The sequence below is a fragment of the Cervus canadensis genome, chromosome 5 (genome assembly GCF_019320065.1).
Source record: "Cervus canadensis isolate Bull #8, Minnesota chromosome 5, ASM1932006v1, whole genome shotgun sequence".
Classification (NCBI taxonomy): Eukaryota; Metazoa; Chordata; class Mammalia; order Artiodactyla; family Cervidae; genus Cervus; species Cervus canadensis.
Window position 1 is genome coordinate 70772770 of NC_057390.1, and position 24353 is coordinate 70797122.

The following is a 24353-nucleotide window of genomic DNA, read 5'->3' on the forward strand; positions in this document are numbered from 1 at the left end:
AATTTTGTCACTTTGAGAATATTACAAAAATTGAATCAAGTATGGAAATATTTTGTAATGCCTTTTTCACTCAGTATAATGCCCTTGAGATCCATCCAACTTGTTGCATATAAAAACTGATTGTTGCTTTTTATTGCTCCATGGTTTGAAGGTACCACAGTTTCTTTTTCACCATTCACTGTTGAGGTACATTTGGACTGTTTTCAATTTGGGGCTGTTATGAATAAAGCTGCTGTAAATATTTGTGTACAGGTTTTTGTGTGAATATAGGTTTTCATTCTTCTAGGATAAACATCCAGAATTGCAACTGGATTGTTCAGTAAGTGTGCATTTACTAGCCAGTAATTTAGTTGTCAACTAGAACAAAAATCAATACTCTTCAGAAAAAAATAACAATCCACAATAGTATCCACAACATCCAGTACAGAATAAAAATTTACTAAACATGCAAAGAAGCTAGAAATTGAAATTCAAAATCAGGGTAACAAAAGGGGGGGATCAATAGAAATCTGTCATAAAATAATCAGTTGAAATTAGCTGATAAGGATGTTAAAGCAGTTATTATGAGTATGTTCAAGATGTTATAATAAGTTAACAGATGGGAAATACTGGAAGCAAATGGAAACTATAAAACAGAAGTAAATGGACATTGAAGAACTAGCTCAACATTGAAAATTTTCAATTCACTGGACAAGCTTAACAGTAGATTTGTGATGGCACAAAAATATGTTGGTGAACTTGAAGTCAAAACAATACCAAATATGAAGACTGGACAACTGAAAAAAATTTAAAACCAAAAGCTGATGTTTTGAAAAGATAAAAAAAATTATTAATACCTGAGGTGAGACTAGAAAGGGAGGCCTGGCATGCTGCGATTCGTGGGGTCGCAAAGAGTCGGACATGACTGAGCAACTGAACTGAACTGAGGTAAAACTGAGTATGTCCTTTTTCGGGGGTTCACTAAGACTCAATAGCATTAAGATGTAAATTCTCCTCCAAATTAATTCATATACTCAAAAATAAAATTAGTTGCTTACTTTTTGCATATCTAGTGCATTTTATGATCAAAGAATATAAATCTATTTTTGTTTTATTATATATTTATAATGTGGGTTTTAAATGCTTGAGGCTTTTGCTCTTTAAATAAAGACTATATTTTCTCTTAATCACGATTTCCCCCAATGATGAATTCCAGATTAAAGTGGAATGTCTATCTAATGTTTGAAAATTGGATGATTCTATGACTGGATCCAAAAGTGCTTACCTCTTATAGTCCCTCTAAATTAAACTAAGTGCTTTTCATATTTTCAAGAATTTTTTCCTTCTTTCCTTGATTTAGACGCACAATTTGAAAATGCAAAGAAACCTGGACTGGCTCTTCACACTGACATAGGTTAAACTATTAAAGAAAGGAATTTATAGTTAGGTTAGTTGAATTTACATTATAGTTAGTTGCATTCTTCTCACTGTATATATCTGGCTTATTTGTAATTGTAATCGGCACTGCTATAAAATATTTCCTGGATGATAAGATTCCTCATGATTACTACTTTGTGTTCTTTCATCTTTGAAGCAATGTATCTTTGAATTTCCCTAGGTAAATCTGCGTAAAGTAGTAATCGAATATAGCAAGACGGCATTTTTTCATCTAGTCAACCACAAACCCAGGTTCTGTCATTTTCTGCCTTTCAAAGAAGAGCACTTCTCAAAAATCATTTGTGTAGTTAACACTGCAGATAAAATCTTTGTGAAATAATGCCACTGTCTTTCATAAAACCTGCGAGTTTTTACAGGTACTTTTTTAAAACCAGGCAGGAACTGAAGCCAGATGGATCCTGCTAATGACTGAGGGTACTGATGACTCATGGCCAAACATGTGAGGGAATACAGAAACAATGCTGAGAAGGGAGGCTGAGCATACTCACTCAGCGACTGCATGAAGACAGAAAAGCACGCGATAAATCCATACTCCAAAAAGATATGTAGACAATGAGAAGCAAAAAATATGAAAACCAAGAGATAGGTAATACACTGAGAACTAAAAAAGACAGGCGGAATATGAATGAATAGGGAGAAAAAGAGTAGTGCTGATGATCTGATGTTTGTTATTATGAAATTAATAAGCTTACTGTTCTTAAAACATCTCTCTCTAGTATTCATTATGTATTATCTGTGCTATGCAGAGCTCAGTATTTTAAGTCTTTTCTCACCCCCAGGAGCCCAAAACAGGAGATCTGATATAGATGGTACAAATTCCTTATAGACCCTCATGCCTGGAGGCTTCCCATTACTTGTTCCAATTCTCTCCTTACGGGTAAGCCCTTTCTGTCTTCATTATCTGCTTCTGCCACAAGTACTGGCTAGTGCAGCACCACAATTCCTTTAATTTCGTTTAATAAATTATTCAGTTTAACCTGTTAAATTCAATCCGATTTAATAACCACATGAGGAAACAAAGGTGACAGAAAAGTACCTATAATGCACTTAATATATAGAAAGAGTAAAAAAGGAAATCTATAAAACAGCCTTCCTTTGTTACTCTGGAGTTAGGCAGAGGTACAGGGCCAGAATTTTTAAATACAGAGAGAAACAGAACAAAGGAGTATCTATGGATCTACCACCGAGAAGTAATGACAGTAAACATTTTTGATGTATCTTTCTTTTAAAAAAAATGAAGTATTATCAATAAATCAGAAGTCCCCACACTCATACAAAGACTACTTCCCTTCCTTTTGATAGAGATAATCACTGGCATAAATTTAATATATATGTTCTGGTCAAACTTTTTCTATCCATCCATAAACAATATACACTGATGTTTTATGCTTTAAAATATACATGCTTAAACTGTACACTATATATATTAAAATTACAATGTTTATAAGGTACTTTAAAAAAATTAGTGCAGATTGAAGGTTGTCGTTATCATAAAGTTACTTTTCTTCCTTATGATATACTTTTTGATGAGGAGAGAAAGGGATAATGTTAGCCAAAACTCCCAGTGTACTGGGATTAATAGCTTAGTTTGGCTATGCTGTCATCCAATAATAGGTTGTTATAAATAAACCATTAACATTAGTGGCAATTATAAATTATTTTGGTTACATGTAGTCAAGATTCCAAAGTTACTTCTGTTTTCTTATTAATTCTACCCGGAATAAATTTTAAGAAGTAAAATGGCACCTAAAAAACTGTGTGAAGAAATAAGTTTTTTTCCTTGGGATGGATCTAAAGATTTTTGTGAAAGAATGAAGAAAAAAATGATGCCACCAACTTTCCTATTAGTGATGACACAAAAGTCATACTCTCCAAACCAAAAACAATCTAAATGAAATGTGAAATCAAGTCATCCATAATAGTTTTAAAATGTCTATAAAGTTTATTTATTTGACTTCTCTACAGTATATAGTTGTCATTTCTTATTAACACTGTGAAGAGAAGGTCTAAAAGAAAATCAAGACTTTAAAAATAGAACTGTTCTTCTTAATAGAATGATAATATTTGCTTATTTTTTCTTGTTAATCTTCAATTTTTAGAAGAGTGACTTCATTGTTCTTATGATTACAAAATGCTTTTATGAAAATCTTGCCATTTCTCTCCAGAAAAGTACTTATTTCTTCACACAATTTTTGGGGTGTCTTAAAAATCTGGGTAAATTCATAAGTATTGTTAGAAGATAAAATTGCATTATGTTGGAAAGATAGTTAAAATGTCGTTTTTTGATAAACAAGAGTTCCAAAGGGACAGAGCTGGGAAACAAATCTTGGTAAATGGCAAGTATTCTACAGTGAATCAGCACTACAGAGAATGACCTCAGGGAAATTTTTCATACACATGTGCAACAGAGACGTGAAGAAAAATATTCATGTTAGCAATGATTATGAGAGCAAAAAATAAGAATAACCCAGGCGCACATAAATAACAGCATGGGTTAGCAAAGCCTAGTATATTGACACACTAAAACCTAACACTAGTGAAATAAATTGACCAAGATCTAGCTATTCACATCTGCCTACAGGCAACCACAGTCCTTTCTGAAAATTCAGGTAGTTCAGTTCAGTCCAGTTCAGTTGCTCAGTCATGTTTGACTCTTTGCAACCCCATGGACTGCAGCACACCAGGCCTCCCTGTCCATCACTAACTCATGGAGTTTACCCAAACTCATGTCCATTGAGTCAGTGATGCCATCCAACCATCTCATCCTCTGTCATTCCCTTCTCCTCCCACCCTCAATCTTTCCCAGCATCAGGGTCACTTCCAATGAGTCAGTTCTTCACATCAGGTGGACAAAGTATTGGAGTTTCAGCTTCAACGTCAGTCCTTCCAATGAACACTCAGGACTGATTTCCTTTAGGACGGACTGGTTGGATCTTCTTGCAGTCCATGGTACTCTCCAGAGTCTTCTCCAACACCACAGTTCAAAAGCATCAATTCTTCTGCGCTCAGCTTTCTTTATAGTACAACTCTCACATCCATACATGACTACTGGAAACACTATAGCTTTGACTAGCCAGACCTTTGTCGGCAAAGTAATATCTCTACATTTTAATATGCTGTCTAGATTGGTCATAACTTTCCTTCCAAGGAGTAAGCATCTTTAAATTTCATGGCTGAAGTCACCATCTGCAGTGATTTAGGAGCCCCCCAAAAAATAAAGTCTGCCACTGTTTCCCCATCTATTTGCCATGAAGTGATTGGACCAGATGCCATGATCTTAGTTTTCTGAATGTTGAGCCTTAAGCCAACTTTTTCACTCTCCTCTTTCACTTTCATCAAGAGGCTCTTTAGTTCTTCTTCACTTTCTGCCATAAGGGTGGTGTCATCTGGTGTCATTGTCATTTTCCCGGCAATCTTGATTCCAGCTTCTGCTTCCTCCAGCCCAGCGTTTCTCATAATGTACTCTGCATAGAAGTTAAATAAGCAGGGTGACAATATATAGCCTTGACATACTCCTTTTCCTATTTGGAACCAGTCTGATGTTCCATGTCCGGTTCTAACGGTTGCTTCCTGACCTGCATACAGATTTATCAAGAGGCAGGTCAGGTGGTCTGGTATTCCCATCTCTTTAAGAATTTTCTACAGTTTATTTTGATCCACACAATCAAAGGTTTTGGCATAGTCAATAAAGCAGAAATAGATGTTTTTCTGGAACTCTCTTGCTTTTTCGATGATCCAGCGGATGTTGGCAATTTGATCTCTGGTTCCTCTGCCTTTTGTAAATCCAGCTTGAACATCTGGAAATTCTCAGTTCACATATTGCTGAAGCCTGGCTTAAAGAATTTTGAGCATTACTAATTTACTAGCATGTGAGTTGAGAGCAACTGTGGGATAGTTTGAGCATTCTTTGGCATTCCTTTTCTTATGGACTGGAATGAAAACTGACCTTTTCCAGTCCTGTGGCCACTGCTGAGTTTTCCAAATTTGCTGACATATTGAGTGCAGCACTTTCACAGCATCATCTTTCAGGATTTGAAATAGCTTAACTGGAATTCCATCACCTCCACTAGCTTTGTTTTTAGTGATGCTTCCTAAGGTCCATTTGACTTCACATTCCAGGATGTCTGGCTCTAGGTAGGTGATCACACCATCGTGATTATCTGGATCATGAAGATCTTTTTTGTACAGTTCTTCTGTGTATTCTTGCCACCTCTTCTTAATATCTTCTGCTTCTGTTAGGTCCATACCATTTCTGTCCTTTATTGAGCCCATCTTTGCATGAAATGTTGCCTTGGTATCTCTAATTTTCTAGAAGAGATCTCTAGGCTTTCCTATTCAATTGTTTTCCTCTATTCCTTTGCATTGATCACTGAGGAAGTCTCTTATCTCTCCTTGCTATTCTGTGGAACTCTGCATTCAAATGGGCATATCTTTCCTTTTTGCTTCTCTTCTTTTCTCAGCTTTTTGTAAGGCCTCCTCAGACAACCATTTTGCTTTTTTGCATTTCTTTTTTTGGGGATGGGCTTGCTCCCTGTCTCCTGTACAATGTCACAAACCTCTGTCCATAGTTCATCAGGCACTCTTTCAGATCTAGTCCTTTAAATCTATTTCTCACTTCCAATATATAATCGTAATAGATTTGATTTAGGTCATACCTGGATGGTCGAGTGGTTTTCCCTACTTTGGTCAATTTAAGTCTGAATTTGGCAATAAGGAGTTCATGATCTGAGCCACAGTCAGCTCCCTGTCCTGTTTTTTGCTGACTGTACAGAGCTTCTCCATCTTTGGCTGCAAAGAAGATAATCAATCTGATTTTGGTGTTGATTATCTGGTGATGTCTATGTGTAGAGTCTTCTCTTGTGTTGTTGGAAAAGGGTGTTTGCTATGACCAGTGTGTTCTCTTGGCAAAACTCTATTAGCCTTTGCCCTGCTTCATTCTGTACTCCAAGGCCAAATTTGCCTGTTACACCAGGTATTTCTTGACTTCCTACTTTTGCATTCCAGTCCCCTATGTAATGAAAAGGGCATCTTTTTTAGGTGTTAGTTCTAAAAGGTCTTGTAGGTCTTCATAGAACTGTTCAACTTCAACTTCTTCAGCATTACTGGCTGGGGCATAGACCTGGATTACCGTGATGTTGAATGGTTTGCCTTGGAAACGAACAGTAACAGTGAAGCATCATCACGTATGGGCTCTGGCGCCCACTCCACTGTCACCAGCTTTGAGACCTTGACCTCTCCACGCATCAGTTTCCTCAACTACAGAAACCGGGATGACATCTGTACCTGCTCAACAGTTGTTCGGAGACTAAACATTCAATGTTGCTGTTGTTTAGTCGTTAAGTCTTGTTCAACTCTTTCTGTGATCCCATGGACTGTGGCCCACCAGGCTCTTCTGTCCGTGATCTCCAGGCAATAATACTGGAGTGGCTTGCCATTTCCTTCTCCCCAGGGATCATATCTTAACATATGTTAATTTTGATTACTTGCTCCCCTTAAAAAAGGCCGAAAACACCTTAAAACCAAAACTGTGCATTTAAACAGTCTGCATATCAACTACTAAATCTAAAATATTAACAACTTTTACATCTACTTTTATACTCACATTAAAGAGATAAATACTGAAAAGCCTATACCAGTGGATTTTAATACTAATAATTCTTATAAATACATGTTTTCGATACACGCTATTTTCAAAAGAATTGCTACCAGAATCTCATTTTTCATCCTTGAAATCTTTTTCACTCTCATACCCTATGTATGTTACTCATCAAGCTCCATCTAGTCTATTTCAAAAATAAATCATCAAGCAACAGACATACAAATCTGACACCCTATTCCTGCTTAGACTCTTTCCATGAAGTTTTATCTCACATATGACAAAACCCAAAACTCATAACACATAGCACGCTACACTAGAGCCACACTAATCTGTCCTTCACTTCCTCTCCATTCCCCAGTCTTTTTTCCCCATTCCACGGCCTTTACTACAATACAATCTCTGCTGTGAATAATCCCTCCTGTTTTCTTCACCTGCTCAATTCCTTATGCATTGTTCAAGCTTTAACTCCAATTCAATTTATCTTACCCCAGTAATCAAAATCAGCCCTCCATGACAGTTTCAACTTTTTCTTCAAAGAATTAAAAAAATACATTTTTTACATATTTGTTTGTGTAATTATGTATACCATTTACCTTCCTCACTAGACTGTAAAACACCAGGTGTACATTTTTAAACTGGCACAGAGTAGGTATACAACATTTTAGAAGTTTAATTTGTGGAATTAATGAATCTGTTCTAATTCAAGAATGGCAGTGAAGTTGAAAGCTCAAAGAGAATGAGGATCATTAAACTGATCAAAGGACATTACAAATCTTTCTAAACAAATTCAAGAGGAGTATGAATGGCATAAGGGGGACAAACTAGATTATTAACCTAAGGGATTAGGCAAAGGTTTGGTGGTGAGAACACAGGGAGGCAAGAATGATGAAAGTAGTAAAACTGTTAGATTAGTCTCTACTAACTGGAGAATGCCTATTTCCGTGGCATCATTCTGCAACATAATTTGCAACCTCTCTGTTTTGGTCATACTGCAAGAGAAAACACCAGGGTTTGGAGAGAGTCCATATTCAAAGAGCTAAAAATGAAATGTAACACCTAAACTACAACAGTTTAGTTCTTTCCTAAAGAGCAACTCTACTAAAATGGAAGCATTTGGGAGAGAGATCAAGAAGAGATGAAGATGCAGTAACTTAATGATAAACAGGAAAGTCTGAGAAGGAACAAAGATATTTAAAAACAACTGAGAGGAAGTTAAGTCTCTCTGGATGATAGAGAGTAAACTATCCCTTTCACTCAAATAAAATCTTTAGGAATGGCTTGGTTTTATTCATCACCAAAAAAATAATGTTGGCATTACATTTTTTATGTTTCTTGTTTTCTACTTTGCAAGAACTCTTGAAAAGAGCTCCAAAGACAGAGAATGGTAGTCTAAGGAAGAACAATTTGTTCCCCCACCACACAACAATTATATTATGAAAACATAGGCAGTTAAACTGAATGACAGAGTAATCTATTTCTTATTAAAAAAACAACATATTTCTTCAGGTCATCTAACCAGTTAGCAAACTGGTTAATGTAAGGCCATAATGAAGTCAAGGATTATGGGTCTGGATCCCTACGATCCATCAATATTTCTATTCCAAAATCAAAGGCTATATGCCTAATCTTTGGTAAACTGCCTTTCAAATGAGAGAAGCTAGATAGTACATTAATGGCAGACAAGAGAGTATGAACAGACAAATGAAAGTCATCACTATCATTATTGGCAAAATTTAAGTATATGTCACAAATGACTCCGAATCCAGGGTCATATTAGTTTGTGAAAAAGGTCAAAGAACCTTTGAAAGTTTGGAAAATAATTCTATTTCGGTCTCATGTAAATTCTTTAAAGAAAGTTCACCATGTAATTTTAAGTCTAAAACAAACCCAAGTGAATGCTTTCCAAGAATAAATTAAGGATTACATTCAAAAAGAAATGACTACTTATAATGTAATTATCTCATTTTAATGATGCTTAAATTAATTAAACAATTTAATGAGGGAAAAGAATCTATGAAAGGTCCTGTTAACTGTTGACCACAGTAGAAGAGTTTTTAAAAAAAACACATTTTGTTTAAATTCCTCTCATGTTTAGATCTAACAAAAGCAATAATGCAATATAAGTAGTAAGTAACATCAAATTCCTAATCATAATTGAAAAGACAGTACAAAATGTCTACTCTTTCCTATTTAACCATCTGGAACATGTTAGAGACTCCCTGAAAGCCAGAAAAATCTGCAAGTATAATTACACTCTGGGACTATTAGCATGACATGCTTCAATAAATACTCCTAATAGGATTTGCTGATATAATAATTGGCACTAAAATGGATGGATTTTCTTTATTTGGCTATTTGTTCTTACTGACTAAATACTCAAGAAAACCAATAAATTGTCCCTCCAATAGAAAACAAACAAACAAACAAAAGTCCACCAAGCAAGGAAAAAGTGCGACAGGTTGCAGAGGCAGAACGTAAGGGGTGAGCAAAGAGCAAAGATTTCCAAACACCTGAGTTCAATTTTTATTTTCCCTCCCACTGTTTCCCTTTCTTTCTCTCTTCCTCCAACCCCAATCTGGCATGACTATCTGCTCTCTGGTCAGAAGTGACTTGGTTAGGGTTAAAAGAAAATGTTATATGCCATCTTGGAGTTGGTCAAATTCCAGTAGGCTGAAGGCCTTCAGACAATAACATGGGAAAACATTCAAAACTCACTCTACTCCTGATGGGTTTGGAGATGTAACATTTAGTTACCTAAACTGGAAAGGTTAAGCAAAGGAAGAACCCAACCAACTAAGATGTCCAGGAAGACAGTTCTGGCAGCTGAGCAACAGAGTGAATGGGGCTGTTGTGATAGACTAGCTCTGATACATTGAGCAGTTGAACCAATGCAGCAACAGTGGGGTTGAATGAGACATTGGACTAAACCAACAAGAGGAAATGAAAAAGAGAGCCCCAATTGTCAGCATGTACGAATTATGAAAATAATTCATGTTTTCTGTACAAGTCCAGAAAATATAAATAAAAAGAATAAAATAAAAACCACCCACAACTGTTTCATCTAGAATTAATGCAAACATTTGTATATATAGTCTTCTACAAATACAGACTACACATGTAATTCTTTATAGTTTTGTTTTTAATGATCAGTGCACATATTAAGAGCATCTTTATTCACTAAATTGACATAATTTTCTTTATTATTAATTTTATTTATTTTCGGCCGTGCTGGATCTTGGTTACTGCATGCAGGCTTTCTCTAGTTGCAGCAGCAGGGGCTACTCTAGTTGTGGTAATCAGATTTCTCATTGTGATGGCATCTCTTGTTGCAGAGCAAGGACTTATAGACTTCAGTAGTTGAGGCACACAGGCTTAGTTGCCCCATGGCATGTGGAATCTTCCCTGAGCAGGAATCAAACCTGTGCACCCTGTGTTGGCAGGCAGATTCTTAACCACTGGACTAACATGGAAGTCCACTGAATTTTTATACACACAACTTCTCATGTTATTAAATATTCTTCTACACTGTCTGTAAAATATTCTTGTGTGTGTGTGTGTATGTGTGTGAGTTTTTAAGCAGAGGGTGGGACTTTAGATTAGTTCCAACTTTTTGCTATTAAAAACAATGCTATGATGAGGCATCTCTCCGGCTAAAACTTTACTTTCATTCAGGATTATATTCTCTAAATAAGTCCTACAAACACCAAGTGTCCTATAATGGGAGTCTAAGTGTATATTAAAGACATTTAGCCAAGACTGAGTTTACAGGAGATAACAGACGTCTGAGAGAGAAGCTAATGAATTTTCAGTTATGTACACATTAATTATGAATATGACATCCAAGTAGATCTGTCTAGCTGACTTCCAAAGTAGTGGGATATAAAGATCTTCAGAATTAATGACATATTGATAATAATAGAATAGATGAGACAACCAAGAAAAAGTATTAAGAGAAGAGAATGGATTACTCTGGAAACATTCCCATATTTAAAGAAGGGGGCAGTTACAGCCAGAAGATCAAGTAACAGAAAAGGAAAAGAAAGAAAAGAAAGAAAGAAAATGAATAAAGATAAGAGGAAAACCAGAAGTTGAGAGCAGAGAGACCATAATGTCCAGTTTCAAGAATTATTTTGAACCTGACAAAACAATCACAAGCCCTTTGAGGGTAACAGCAACACACATCTGTCAGATATCACGTATTGCTTCACAGTTGCAACAGTAAATCACACTGCATTCCTTCTGACGACCTCTTTTTGTTGTGAATCTGAGTTTATGGTACGTGCTGTGATAAAAAGCAAGCACCATGTGGAAATCAACATGGAACAGGAAATGAGGGTCACAGTGCCCAAGCTAAGCCCAAGATGTGAGAAGTTATGCAGTACTCTCAGATGCACACGTCCTATTAGTAAGCAACTGTGGTTATTTAAGGATAAAATTAAAATATTACTTCTTTGAATCATGTGTATTTTCAAACAGCTGCTAAGTTGCTAGCACATACATACTTATTAAGTTTTTTGACCTAACTACTTAATAAATGTAGGTAACAAGTATTCCTTGGATCGAAGGACACTATGAACTCAGAAACAGTCGTTACATCCTTACCAGACCCTTAGTTACAGCCATTATACCCTTACTATGAATATATTCAAACTAAGAATCCAAAAAAACATAGATAGTGAAAGAAAACTTTTATTAACAAATGAATGGAAGATTTATCAATATGAGTTTATGCTAGAAATAGAAGTATGGAATAGGAATATTCCAAAGATATAATAAATATTATTATAAACATTATTCATAAATAATTAATAAATATTATTCACAAAATTAACATATCAAATGAGAAAAGCCAAGTGATGATTCCAAAAGTTATGGGTAAAACACCTAAGTTCAACATTTCTGATAAAATTTTTAGAAAAATCATTAAGATTTTTAAGAAACACTTTATAAAGGGTATCGAGAGAACACAGAAAATACTGTAGATAACTGTGAAATATATGAAGCATACACTTTAAAAATAGAAACAAGTCAAGGACATTCACTAATCACCACCTGTATTCCACTTGTACAGGGAATACTTAGTCTTTCTAGCATAGTATATATAACGGGAGGTTAAAGAATTAGTATGAAAGAAAACTTGGCCAGAAAATGGGAAAGGAGAAACTAGATTATCACATATGGCATAATTTTGAGGACTAAGCCTGAAGGTGACATACATTACTTCTACTCACATTCTAGAGACAAGAACTCATTTAAGTGGACTTTCCTAATGCAAGGGAGGTGGAAAATACAACCTAACTCTGTGCCTAGGAAGAAGAGGGAATTTTTAGTGTACATCTAGCCACCCTGTGCAACAAACCAAGTTGGAAAACAATTTAGCACTAAAACTGAATGTGCACATATATACTCTATGACCTAGCAATTCTATTCCTAGATGGAAATGCCTGTACATGTATATACCACTAGACACTGTAAGAAACTCACTAAAGTATTGTTCATAATAGTAGAAACAAAAACAAGGATAAAACAATTCATCACATATTCATAACTAGCTATGAAAATAAACGCGCTACAGAGCAATGCAAATGAATCTTAAAAGTAGATCTTAAGAAGAACACATAAAATATACTGCTTTTATACTGTTCAAAAATAAATAAATAGAGTATGTGGGTGTGTGTGTTGTCACTTCAGTCATGTTCAACATTTTGCAACCCTGTGGACTATAGCCTGCCAGGTTCCTCTGTCCATAGGATTCTCCAGGCAAGAATACTGGAGTGGGTTACCATGCCCTCCTTCAGATTATCTTCCCAATCCAAGGATCGAACCTGCCTCCCTTATGTCTCCTGCATTGGCAGATGGGTTCTTTACCCCTAGTGCCACCTGGGAAGCCCCAATAGAGTATATTACTTAAGTATAGATATATATGTAAAATGTATTTTAAATTAAAAAATAACAGTCACAAAATTCAGTATAGTGTTTACATTTAGAAGGTGACAAAATGAGGGATGTGCTGAGAAAGGTTTATTTACACTGGGAGTTTCCACTATATTGGTAAAATTTTATTTCTTGGGCTGGTATTTATACCACTGTTTGGTCCATATAACAATATTTTATGTCTACTCTCTAATGGAAGACAATAAATTTTTATTAAATGGATTAAGGAGATTACAGAACAGTATTTTATGGAGAATAACTTCAATGTTTTCAAATATTCAAATAACCCTATTTCTTTCCTTATTTATTAACCAAAATACATTGTCTTGATTACCTAGAGAACTATTCAAGAAACTACTGGTCATCACATAAACATGGTGAAGAATTCAGAGTTTATTTTAAAACTTTTAGCAGTTAACCATCCAATTACTTCCCCAATTATATGACCATTCAGTAAATTCTAACTGACAGCCGCGTGGAAGTCTCAATGCTCTTCCTGAATTGTGATCACAGTGGTTATTTTTTGAAACTACATAAGTAGTAACAATGAACAATTAAGCGGGGAAGACATATAGCTCTAAGCAAGATTAAAGTACATGCAAAGGAAGAAATACTTGTATTCTGCGCTCCTGAGTAAAAGTGGGAGAAAGGAGGAGTTGTTTTCCACAGAATGATATCCAGAGGAATTCCAATGAATTCTGTCAGGGCAAGAAGTGGGATTAGGATGTTAAGAAGCTATTAAATCCTTTTCTCCCAGCATTGTTTAAAGTGTAGCTTCACTGTCTGATTATAAATCAACAGTATATTTTTTTTAAATATTGATGCTACAGAATTATGGAAAATTTTCCATGTATACTGCACATTTTAAATATTCTATCTCTGACTAACTTTGTGACAAACCTTAACAATATCAGGTATCATTTTTGTACTGCAAGATGATAACTTATACTGAAACCTTGAAAACACTGACTACTTGTAAAGAAAATTCATCTGACTAGATGAAAACTGAGATACCCAATATTAACTGAGGTAATGGAAAACAGTTTTATTTCAGTAATTCAAATTCTATGCATATCATAAAAAATGCTATAAATTCAATCCAAAGAAGAGATTTACCGTGGGAGTAATAACAGTAAGAGGCAATGAGGTTTGGAGAAGAGAAATTAGATGGGGCTTAAGAAGCAGGCACAAGAAGAAATACCATCATTTAAAGAAGCTCCTATCTGGAAAGAAAGCAAGAGAAGATAGGCTCAAGCACAATGATAACAGTAGGAATATTTGGCTCTGGACCAAGAAATATCCCAATTAATGCCACTTGGGACTAGGGGCAAATCAAACTCATGAAAACAAAGGCACGTACAGTGTAATGACAAAATAAAGAATGACCAAAAGGAAATAACAGATAATCTCAATGCTACCTCAAGAAGTGACCAGTATTTTCATGAATTTTTGACACTGACAGATTAAAGTAGAGAATGGGAATTGAGAGGGAAAAAAAGGTAAATTATACAACTGATGATGCTACAGTTGCAGGTCAAATGATTAATCATATATAATAAACAGATAAAAGCTGTGTGTAAGTTACAAGATATACAAATTAACAAAGTCTTATTTAAAATATGTAGTACCTTTTAGTCATCACTAAGCCTCCAACTTGTGGGGCTTTCCATTTGCCCTATTACCCCCACTATGTAAAGCATTTCAAATCTTATATATAAGAGCTTAAATCTGATACCTGCCATAAATTCTTCCCAGACAATAGTCTTAAATACCCTCTCACTTTGAAATTCTACAGTTTTCATTGTCTTTGTTACAATACATACTAACTATACATATGTGATGGTTAGAGATGATTAACCAGTAATTTCATGTCTGATATCTTCAAATATTAAACTTCACACTATAACGTTTATAATAAAAGTATGCTGGTTTCACCAAGTAGAATAAAATTCCTTAATAAGAAAGTACTGTATTTTATGCCTCAGAGTAAAATATTAGAATATTATAGTACAGTATATAGTAACTTTTATCCTATTGAATACCTCTTGAGACTTATCTACATATCATTCATCATATTCTACCTGTCCACTTTCTGTATTTCTACATCACTGTCAAAATTAACAACATTATTCTCATGGCACCAGACTGCCAATTCAGACAAAATTAGTGTATCTCTCTTAAATGTGTCTCCAACATTAAATCACAAAGTTCTGTCAATTCTCTCATCAGTTGCTAAGAGATCTGGGGATTCTCTATGTACAAATCTTTGCCAAAGTTCTCACATAATGTACATGGGCTTATAAACCACTTTAGTCCATTATACACACAGAACAGTACCTTAAGAAATGTTTTTTATTTACTTACTTTCCTCTTAATTATTCCTCACAGTTTTTTGTAATTTCCCAGCTAAAAAATATAAAATGTATATTCAAGGCTTTGCCCCCATCTTTTCTTCTCTCAGCTTCTCATAAGGCTTTAATATTCTACTCACTGGGATTATCCCCCAACTCTATACATATGCATAGCCATACACTTTCTTCAAAATTTGATCAAAATTTCTATTCTTTAAGAATACTTGCCTTCAACCCCATTCTGATCATTGTTTCTTGAAAATTTTCTATTATGTATTATGTTATACTTGTTCATATGCTTTGTTTTCCCATGCTGCACTGACATAAAAATTCTATTATACAAATATATTCCTAGCCACAATCATGGATGTTTCTTTTTAATTTTAACTTGATATTTCTTACACTAATTTCAATTTTTATAGCTAATTTATGAAAATACTAAGGAATCTTTTTCCCCCACTAAAACTAATTACTTATGTGGTACCTATATGGTTAATTTTATGTGTCAACTTGGCTAAGCCACAGTGTCCAGATATACAAACACCAGTCTAGATGTCGCTGTGAAGGGTTTGTTTGTGTGGGTTTTTTTCCATGACATTAACATTTAAATCAGGAGACTGAATAAAGCAAGTGACCCTCTGTAACATGGGTAGTTCCTCAATCAATTTATTCATTTAAAAACATATACTGTCTGCTGCGTGCTATCATACATTCTGAAGATACAAAGTTGATCTAGCTTCCTCTCCTCAAGGACTTGGGAGTTGGGGCAGTCTAGTTGAAGAAACAAATAATTAAAATAACATAACAAATATTATAAGGTTATGAGCTCAAGATACTATTAATGGGAGCACAGGGAAGGGACTCATATATTAACTGAAGCTCCTGCATCAATTGAATCTTAACTGCCTATTAATGAAAATATCATTCATCATAGAGTCACCCTTGGAAACCAATTATATACCTTAAAAATACAGAAATAAAGTAAAAACATTTTAAAAGAACAGAATGTGAAAACAAGCACAATATAAATACAACATTGTTACTATTCCTTTGGAGTGATTACTTTATAAGAACTGGCTAAGGAATCTTAAAAGAGTAAGATTTAGAATGTTGAAGAATCTTGATCTCCAGTTTAAAAGGCCAAACTGATTAACTCGAATTGGAAAGACACACCAATCTCACAGTTCATAAATCTCAAGCATACTATGTAAAATAAACATTGTAAAATGGGATTAGTCTTTCAATCTTTGAAATGCATATTAAATCATAAAATCCTTATTTTGAAAGCACCTTAAGTATACATGAAGAGTGACTGAAATTTAAGTTCATTTAAGGATACTTCCAATTAATTTGCCACACACTTGCCATACACTTTTTCCCACACTTACAACTATGCTACCATATATTACCAAGTAATACAAAAATTCAGGATCTATGTTCATAATGTAAAATATGACCACTAAATTTAAACATTAAAAAATTAACTTAAGAATAATAGTTAAATCTTTATCAGACAGTGTAAAATGGTAAACGAAACAAAATCTTTTCTCTCCCCCTGCGTTGGTCTTATATTTAAACAAGGAGATCTCCTTAACTACCAGTAGTCTGAGAATTTATAATATTTCACTACTCTATCAGATTGGTGTTCTAGTGACCATTATATAAAATGGCTATCAATGTTATTGTACAATATTTTTTTCTTTGAGTTAGTAATTAGAAAGGAAAGCATCTTCCAACATTAATTAAACTGGTGGTATTATTAAATGAACACAATCTCATATTTTATCACAAGTATTCTTTATCAACTAGTTAAACCTATATTCCCACAGTGAGCACATAATAAACATCTGTAAAATGAATGAACAAAATGTTCACAGGCCTGAGATTTCTTGGTCTGAAGTCTCACGATCTTGCGCCTATATTTTCATACGAACACTGCTTTTTTATGAAGACTCAGAGATTTTCCTTTGGGACTTTAGGGTCCCTCCATATATAGCTCCTCTAAGAAACTACATAAAGAGTATCATGCTAATGTTTCATGAAACAACCGGAGCAAATTATGAGAGAGCTCTATTGCACCTATAAAAGGTTTGTATTCGAATATCTTGCTGCCAAGTTGAAAGTTCAACAACCTTTCTGCATAGGCTGGAAGGTTAAAAAAAGTCCTAAGAAATCTATCAGGATGTCACAAGAGCCCTAGGGGAACCCACGTTAATTAAACAAGGATTTAACTACAATATCTTTGAGTAAGCCACTTAACTTCTAGGAGCTTCCATTTCCTCACCTATGAAAAATAGCCAAGATTCTACAGAAAGCGAAGCAAATTTACCTTCACTATTCCTTTGGAAGGCAAGAAGCTTCTAGAAGCCTTATTAAAAAATGCTTTTTGACTTTGGGTGATAGATAGCTTTGAGACTTCAATAAAAAGACAGACACTTTACCTCAAAATAATTTTCACAAGGACAAAACTTTGTATATAGTATCAGAAAGTTTAATGACCCTCTGAAGTTGTCCAAGGAACACGTTATAAATTTCTGTTCTGTAAATTTATACAGAATTCAATAAACTGGGGACATGTTAATAAGTTTGGAGGGGAAAAAAAGCACTTTGTACCTAAATCTTTTGGTTTTTTTTAAACAAATGAAATTTACTTTAAATTTCAAGTAACAGCAAAGAGGAATCAACTACTTCTACGACTATCAAAGAGAAACCTGGTTTTGAAGAACTGAAAACTACTAGCTTAGATAATTAAGCTATGCTAATAAGTCAAGAGTTCCAGATTAACTGACACCCAAAACCATTATGATTATATCTCAATCTCAATTCTAATGAACCAACTATAATAAAAATATTTACTTAGGAATTCCAAATTTAAACATAGCTGTTCCTTTTGATTTTTTATTTGGACAACCCATTTGGAGATAGGCCTTCACAATGGCTTAAATTTCTGAAAGATTAAATAGCAATCAAGTATTTTGAGTTTAATGGTTTCATCACATCCTAATTTAGAATTAAAATAGGTTAAGTCTATTAAGCTGCAACTTAAATTTGCTCATTATTTTACATTGCTAAGAAAAAAAATTAACTTTTCCAATGTAAAAAGAAAGAAAGTAGAGAGGCCTGACTTAGCACACAGAGGGAAAAAAGAAACAATTATACAGTTCTGTAGAGATTAATTAAATACATGCATCTAATACTGGTGTTAAGGTTTTACAAATCATCTTCAGAATAAGCCAAAAGGATACTAATATCTGCTCTTACAGCAGAGGTTCCAATGTAGTTTTGTGTGTGTGTGCATGCTGCTGTTAGGATTTCTCCTGTCTAAAATGGGTCCCTGGGGAACTAGCAAGGAGAAATTCTATTATTATTTTCTGATGCAATAAAGGGAGAGGCCTTTCTAGTACTGAATTTAAGGAAAATACGTAATGACTCTGCCCCAGTTGTTATGGCAATATCCCTATCAGGAATATAAAAGTAAAATGGCTACAATTTCTGGCATATTCCTTTTTTGTATTTTTAGTTAAACAATATTTAATTTTCTTAAAGGAAGATTTTTTCATTAGATCATGAAGTCATAAATTAAACTGTTTTATTATAAATTACAGTTTGTACAATTCACAAAAGAAAAATATTTAAACTCAATTACATACTCCACTTATAGCAACAGGGATTCTTGCTTCTACAATGTTTTACTTACAAATTACTGAGGAATTAACTGTGTTTACTTGAATAACTTGCATATTTCCCAGCAAATATCTGGAACTTAATTTACAGTCATCTTTACAAGCCTAATTTATCTTCTAGAGTCTTCTGTTTATCAAAAATTGGTACACTTACTAAAAATGATAACCAGTAGCAAAGTTAAATTAGAATCTAGATTTAGCACTTCTCTCCTCTTTGGTTGTTTCTTTAGATTTCTAAAAAGATTTCTTAGAGCTGCAGATATATGGGTGAGGGTAGTCTTCATATGTAAATGCCTCTATGCAAGACAGCAGGAAATTAGTCAAAAAATCAGAGCTTTATTCCCAGGATTTGCAACTAACCTGCTTTTGTGACATCAGATACAGGAAAACTTCTTAGGAACTCGATTTCTGGAGTCTGTAAAATAAGGATATTGGAGCAGATGATCTCCAAGTTCATTTCCAATTAACATGTGTTAAGTTTACATTTATGGAAGTGTAGGAAACAGAATTGGAGTTAAGTCCATTTGAGACTACAGACACGGCTGTGTATGTAGGAACAGAAGATGGCAAAGAAATGTCGAAAACAAAATACAAAGATCACATTTAATGTTTCCTCTCACAAGTTAGGTTTGGGCTTATGACTGAAAATGGCCAGAGAGCCCACCACTTTTATCCAAATCTTCAGCATCGTCCCTTCAAGATGCCACTATTCTAATGTCCACAGGAGTGCAGCCTATGAGTGTGTTTCCTCTCAATATAACCCTTCCCATACCTGGTCCAAGAACTGATCCAGCTCATCTAGATCAGGGGTTAGCAGATTTTTCTGTAAAAGGCCAGACAGCAAATACATCAGGTTTTAAGGCTATCCAGTCTCTGTACAGGATTCTGTACTCAATTCTGCCTTCAACATGCAGAAGCAATCACAGACTACACAAAACTGAATGGGCATGGTGGCTATGTTCTAATAAAACTTTACTGAAAACAGACTGTAGGTAGGATCTGGCTCACAGACTGTAGTCTGCCAACTCCTGGTCTAGATCACACCAAGAAATAAGATGGTATAAATCAGCTATTCTAAATTTTTCAGAGTCCTTTCACAGTCTAGAGTAAGAAACAGCATAATACAGTAGAAACTACTAATGCAGATACTTCGTGTGTGTGTGTAACTCAGTTGTGTTTGACTCTTTGCAATCCCATGGACTGTAGCCTGCCAGGCTCCTCTTCCATGAGACTGCCAGGTAAGAATACTGGAATTGGTTGCCATTTCCTCAGTTCAGTTCCTACTCCAGGGGATCTTCCCAGTTCAGGGACTGAACCCATGTCTCTTGGGTCTCCAGCATTGGCAAGTGGATTCTTTACTACTGTGCCACCTGGGAAGCTTCAGATGTACACACTAGATGCTTAATAAATATAGATTTCCTTTCTCTTCTCAACACCACCATCCCTCAAAATTTACTTCTAGAAATCACGTATTTTGGCCCTCTCACAAGAGGTGGTCCTTGGTCCTGACAAATATGCTCCTGGTACTCCTATACCACTGGAGAAGGGATAGGCTACCCACTTCAATATTCTTGAGCTTTCCTTGCGGGTCAGCTGGTAAAGAATCCGCCTGCAGTGCAGGAGACCTGGGTTTTATCTCTGGGTTGGGAAGATCCCCTGGAGAAGGGAAAGGCTACCCACTCCAGTATTCTGGCCCAGAGAATTCCATGGACTGTGTAGTCCATGGGGTGGCAAAAAGTCGGACACAACTGAGAGACTTTCACTTCACCATTGTACCAAGATTTTGGTACTCCTTCACTCCTCCCCTTACCCACCCTGTTAATCCAAAGCTGCAACTTCATAACCTTACCCATCTGGGCCTCAAATGTCAGTATTACTTCACTCACTACTGGCCCTGGGGAGGTGTAAAGAAATAGAGGAGAGAAGAGGGTAGAGAGGGAGGAGATTCAGGTGGAGGGCAGGTGAGTGGTAGCATTACCTCCCTTTCCTGACTCTAAAAAGGAGCCAGGTGCTAGCCTACTGTTAATTTAAATGAAAACATGGTCTACTTTGGTGGGAATAAAGAACATTTCACTTTATGTGAAGTGCTCCCCATTGAAAGAAATCAGTTCCAACAGAAGGAAAAAACCACAGTCAGCTTTTTTCTTTTGCTTTTATCTAGATCACTCTACCTCCAGCTGTGAAACTGACTAATGTTTTCAAAGCTCCAAGGAGCTTACTAGTAACCATGGTTACTGCTTCAAAACAGTACAAAAAAAGTAGGAGGGGATAGCAATTTGAGGAGAAAAACAGTTTTCCTGATTTTCATCAAATGAAGCTAGGTAAAGTAACAAGAGATAGATAGACTGATGGCTGGACAACAGCCTCAAGACTGTTATTGAGGTGCTTAATCGCTTAGCCCCACAGATCGAGTCCTCAATGGATCAATTTATCTTATCCAAGAGTGGTCCCCAAAAGCTAATTCAGTCCTTTACAATGAACAGTATCTTATAAACTCAACTAATATCCTTGCCAGGAGGTCAGTGAATTTGCTTTCCAGCAGAGCAGTTTACTTGGGAAAAACAAATTAAAAGCATAAGCTTCCTTAGAAGTATTTGATTTGAGACTAAGAAGGTACCTATAGCTTTAATATAAAGCTGCCCAACTTATTCTTCTTAACCTTTGCTAGTCAAAAGGTTTTCATCAAATGTTTCTCTTTTCAAACTTCTTAGCAACCTTCTCAAGTTAATTAATTCATACATATACAGTGTCTATCATGTTTCAGGCACTGTATAAGACAACTGGATACATCACAACAAAGATGCCTTTATGAAACTTACAACCTAACAGAGAAAAGAGACATTAAATACACAATTGTAAATTCTGTTAATGTGCTATGAAGGAAAAAATAAAACCTAAATGGTATTTACTGGGATATCAAGAAAAATATTCCAAATAGTAATAATGGGAGCCACCTTCACTGAGCCTTCACCAAGTGCCAGGCAGTGTGCATTCTTAAGTTAATATGCTTTGTCTCATACATGTCTCAGAATGATCTATAAGAAAGGTAGAATTATTCTTCTTGTGCAGAGGAAGAAGCTGATGCCTGGGAGATCAGGTCACTTGCCTACATATACCTAATTTCTGATTCCCTTTTCTTACCCATAATCACACATCTTTCCTACCACATATCCAAATATCAATATTAACTATTAAATTTTACTCAGGAGTTCTCACCTCTTGTTCCATCTCTACAAATAACTGACCCTGGGCTTAAATCAAGTCATTTCACCTTTTGGTCATTTCCCAAAATAAGACAGAATTAGATGATACTAAGGTTTTCCTAGCTTTTGAACTCTACAGTTTTATGATTACATAAATTTTTTCCATATCAGCAGTTATACCTATCATATTTTATGGATCATATGGTATAATTTAGGCAAGTATCTAAATATGAACAATTCATTAGTTAATCATTCCACAAATAATCACTGGTCACCTCTGTTCCAGGTACTCTTCTAGGTGTTAGAAATACAGTAGTAGGCAAAACAGTTAAAAATCCCTGCCATGGTGGCACTTACAATTTAGTGAGAGGAGAGAGATGATAAATAAAACAAGTAAATAATGTAGTCTGTTAGAATACGGTAAGTACTATGGAGAAAAATAAATCAGGGAAGGAGTATAGGAAGTGCTAATTTCCCCAAGCCTCTTAGGAGCAGGAATTTGTTAGGCACTAAGGCAAATAAAGATAAGCACTACCTGAGTCCCTGCCCTTGACCTGATCCACCCAAGTAAATACAAATATGAGGAATTTTAGAAAAAACAAATAAACAAAGTACCATGGGAACACACAGGAAAGAGCCACAAAGCACAAGCAACCGAGTTGCAAACTGGATTTTGCTTTCTTACACAGACACAAAAACAGAAAGAAAAAAAATCATGTAAAAAAGAATATTAGCTCTATATTTTAAAATCATGTTTCAAATTTTTACAAAACCTTACTAATAAATGTTTTTTAAAGATAGGAAAAAATACAGACAGATTATTTTCCTGTTTGGGAAAACTATTATTAAGATACAAACTGATCCAAAAATCACAGGCTTAATATAAATCAAATAAAAACTAAAGTATGTTTTAGTATGTTTTAGAAATATAATCATATACCAGAATAAAAGGGTAAGAGTAAATGTATAAGGAAAAACAAGGAAATTTTTAAAAAGAAGAGTAATGAGGGTAGATATACCTTAATGATTAGGAAAACAGTTATATTTTCTCCCATTTGCATTTCCTTCTACTAACTTTTCTACTGCTCTACAAGTAGCAACCACTTCCTTAGAGAAGTTTAGATACATAAAAAAATAATATTTAACATTTGCCTTTTGAGTTAAAGAAAGGATTCTGCAGCAAGGTAAGTCTTGAAAGTCTGGTTTTCCCAAAGAAAGATTTTTTTTTTACACTAATGTTTTCTGACCAAGCTTGAAAGACTCAGAGTGCAGTTTCTTTCACTTTGGAGAGCAGATATCTCTTTTGCTCATGATAGCTAGAACATAATGCCTACTACCTAGGGTAGAAGGAGGATAAAACCGAGAGACTGCAAATTAAAGCCTCAAATTCCTGATTCTGGGGCTTCCCTGGTGGCTCAGTGTTGAATCTACCTGCCAATGGAGGAGACATGGGTTCGATCACAGGAAGACCCCACATGCTGCAGAGTAACTAAGCCCATGGGCCACAATTATTGAGCCTGTGCTCTTGAGCCCCAGAGCTGAAACTACTGAGCCCACGTGTCAGAACTACTAAAGCCCGCATGCCCTAGGGTCTGTGCGCCCCAACAAGAGAACCACTGCAATGAGAAGCCCGTGCATTGCAGCTAGAGAATAGCCCCCGACTCAAGGCAACTAGAGAAAGCCTCCACAGCAACGAAGATTCAGCACAGCCAAAAAAATAAAATAAAATAAAAAATCCTGATTCTGGCCAAAGGACTGTGGGATAAAGACATTAAAAGACTGAGACAGGAGAAGCAAGTGATCAGACCAGGACTTCCTTTACCCAGTCCAGGTTGAGGCTGCAAAAGAAAAAGAATGTCTGAAAGATCAAGGAAATCTGGGAGTTAGAATGGTTTCTGCTCTGCTTCTTGTTGAGTAAGTGCAAAGTCACAGCCTTCCAGAAACATCTTGTGTACCCCCACTGCCCACCTCCACCAAGCCATTATCTCCCCTCATACACACCCTGGGCTCCCCAGGGGGCACTAGCGGTAAACAACCTGTCAGCACATGCAGGAGACACAAGAGAACTTGATCCCTGGGTGGGGAAGATCCCCTGGAGAAGGAAATGGCAACCCTCTCCAGTATTCTTGCCTGGGAAATTCCGCAG

General features: G+C 35.5%; 1 protein-coding gene across 12 annotated transcripts in view; it reads right to left on the reverse strand.

The window, feature by feature from the left end:
- The window catches only part of NCOA1 (nuclear receptor coactivator 1), a 203635-nt gene that overhangs the window by 103130 nt on the left and 76152 nt on the right, over window positions 1-24353 (reverse strand). For 4 of the 12 annotated variants that reach the window (XM_043469212.1, XM_043469210.1, XM_043469214.1 and 1 more), the window contains one exon: window positions 19365-19419. The exons of the other annotated variants lie outside the window; for them this stretch is intronic. The gene's annotated coding sequence lies outside the window, so the exon portion shown is untranslated. The remainder of the gene's footprint in view (window positions 1-19364; window positions 19420-24353) is intronic. 12 annotated transcript variants of the gene reach the window in all.